The sequence below is a fragment of the Artemia sp. Qi Xiang Cuo genome, chromosome 10 (assembly GCF_049724085.1).
Source record: "Artemia sp. Qi Xiang Cuo chromosome 10, ASM4972408v1, whole genome shotgun sequence".
Taxonomy (NCBI): Eukaryota; Metazoa; Arthropoda; class Branchiopoda; order Anostraca; family Artemiidae; genus Artemia; species Artemia sp. Qi Xiang Cuo.
Window position 1 is genome coordinate 28,772,466 of NC_142803.1, and position 2,487 is coordinate 28,774,952.

The 2,487-nt window shown below is 37.1% G+C and overlaps 1 pseudogene; it reads left to right on the forward strand.

Annotated features, from left to right (window-relative positions):
- The first annotated feature begins 408 nt into the window (after window positions 1-408).
- LOC148947638 (actin, cytoplasmic pseudogene) lies at window positions 409-1,536 on the forward strand (annotated as a pseudogene).
- The last annotated feature ends 951 nt before the right edge of the window (window positions 1,537-2,487 follow it).

Here is a 2,487-nt window from a genome sequence, read left to right on the forward strand (position 1 = left end):
TTGTTTCAAAATAGAGAAATACCTGAAATTTTTAAAATAGTTTAGTCGTAGGTTCAATTTCATCAACAAAAGTTTTATTCCATCTCTTACTTCAAAGTTATAATTGTCTCCTGGAATCAAACTTTTTTTTTGCTCAACTTCTAAAGTGCGTATCTTTTGTGCTATATTTCCGTAGAAAAGAAATCCAATTTTTTATTTTAGTTTTCAGTTCAGAATCGTTAAGGTTATTTTGTAAACTGCAAAAATTTTTATGGTTTCCGAGCAATACTTTTTATTTTTTATTTCAAACTGGAAAAATATCTGAAAATTTTAAAATTAGTTTTATTTTTGTTAGGAATTTGCAACTCGATACGGTACTTAAGCTTGTAACGTCATATTATAGTAAGACTTAAGACATTTGAAAAAAATATGACAGAAGATTTAGTTGCAATTGTTATTGATAATGGATCAGGTATTTGTAAAGCAGGATTTTCAGGAGATGATGCCCCAAAAGCTATGTTTCCTGCTGTGATTGGACGTCCAAAACATACGGGAGTGATGATTAATTCAGGCAGCCAGGATGCTTATGTAGGCGATGATGCTCAAGCAAAAAGGGGAATTTTGAGACTTAAGTATCCTGTAGAGCATGGAATTGTCACAGATTGGGACGATATGGAAAAGATTTGGCATCATACCTTCTACAATGAACTTCGCGTTGCCCCAGAAGAGCACCCAGTTTTACTCACAGAGGCTCCTCTTAACCCAAAAGCCAATAGAGAAAAAATGACTGAAATCATGTTCGAAACTTTTAACACCCCTGCTATGTATGTTGCCATCCAAGCCGTCCTATCCCTCTACGCATCTGGAAGAACCACTGGTATTGTTCTTGACTCTGGCGATGGTGTCTCACATACTGTACCCATCTACGAAGGTTATGCCCTTCCACATGCAATTATGAGATTGGACCTTGCTGGTCGAGATTTGACGGAATATTTGATGAAAATTTTAACTGAGCGAGGATATTCCTTTACCACCACTGCCGAAAGAGAAATCGTTCGTGATATGAAAGAAAACCTTTGCTATGTCGCTTTGGACTTCGAACAGGAGATGGCAACTTCCGCCAGCTCAGCATCTCTTGAGCAAAACTCTGAGCTGCCTGATGGTCAGGTCATGAATATAGGTAATGAGAGATTCAGATGCCCAGAAGTCTTATTCCAGCCATCTTTTCTCGGTATGGAGTCTGACGGGATTCACGAAACAACGTACAAAAGTATCATGAAATGTGACGTTGACATAAGAAAGGATCTCTATGGCAGCATCGTTTTGTCTGGAGGTTCTACCATGTTCCCTTGGATTGCTGACAGAATGCAAAAGGAAATTACTACCATTGCACCATCCACCATGAAGATCAAAGTCATTGCCCCTCCTGAGCGTAAATACACCGTATGGATCGGTGGATCTATCTTAGCTTCCCTCTCAACATTTCAACAGATGTGGATTTCTAAGCAGGAATACGATGAGTCTGGACCATCCATTGTTCACAGAAAATGCTTTTAACTTGTTTATGCAAATAGTAAACATGCCAAAAAATGTGATTTTTGTTAAACTTATTCTGTTGAAAGATGAAACCATCATCCTTTTATGGTTAACCTTGCTTAGACAATGGATTAAGACTGACTTAGATAGATAGTGGTTACCATTCCTTAATCAGCTAGGAAAGACAGTTTTTTTCGCTTTCCAGTTTTTTTTCAAAATATCCGGGTGTCAGCAAGTAACTAGCAACCTAGTAAGAGACGACCACGCCCATAGTTAAAAAAATGCCCATTATTCCTAAAACTACAATCACATTATAAAACTTAGTACGCTATTAGAACCTTATTCTCCAATACTGCTATATAGGAAAGTAACTGCCCCTTGGCTTGAAAAACAAGGAAAATATATCAGTTCCAAAAATCAAGAAAAGTGGCTGCAACCAAGGTATTCCGCATCGAAAGCAGGTTTGTTTTTCCGTTTTTTTCTCCCCATTCAAGCCAAGGGACGGTAAGTTTGCTATATGGCTGTTTCGGACAAGGCGGTTCTAACGGTGCACTTGTTTAGATTTGAATCTATTTTCAGGAATTATGGGTTACTTTAGTTTTTACTATGGGGCGTGGTCGTCTTTAACTAGGTTGCTAGCTACAGCTGCAACCCAGATTTTATCTAACATACCTTATAGAAGCAACTTTAAAAAGATATGTGTTTGAAGTTATATTGTAAATATATTATTTAAGTTAACATTGGCATGTGGTTCTTTGCTGTATTTTTTTTCAAGGAATAGAGCAGCTAACTAAGTCCAATAAATGCAATGATATGTTCTGCGAATGATCGTCTTTTAATTAGGTTGCTAGCTACCGCTGCAACCCGGAAACATTAAAAAATATTTTATCTTGAATTAGAGAAGGAACTAGATGTACTATTGAGACGAGTCGCTCTTACTATACATTTCAGGAATTATTCTAGTTTCAGTTA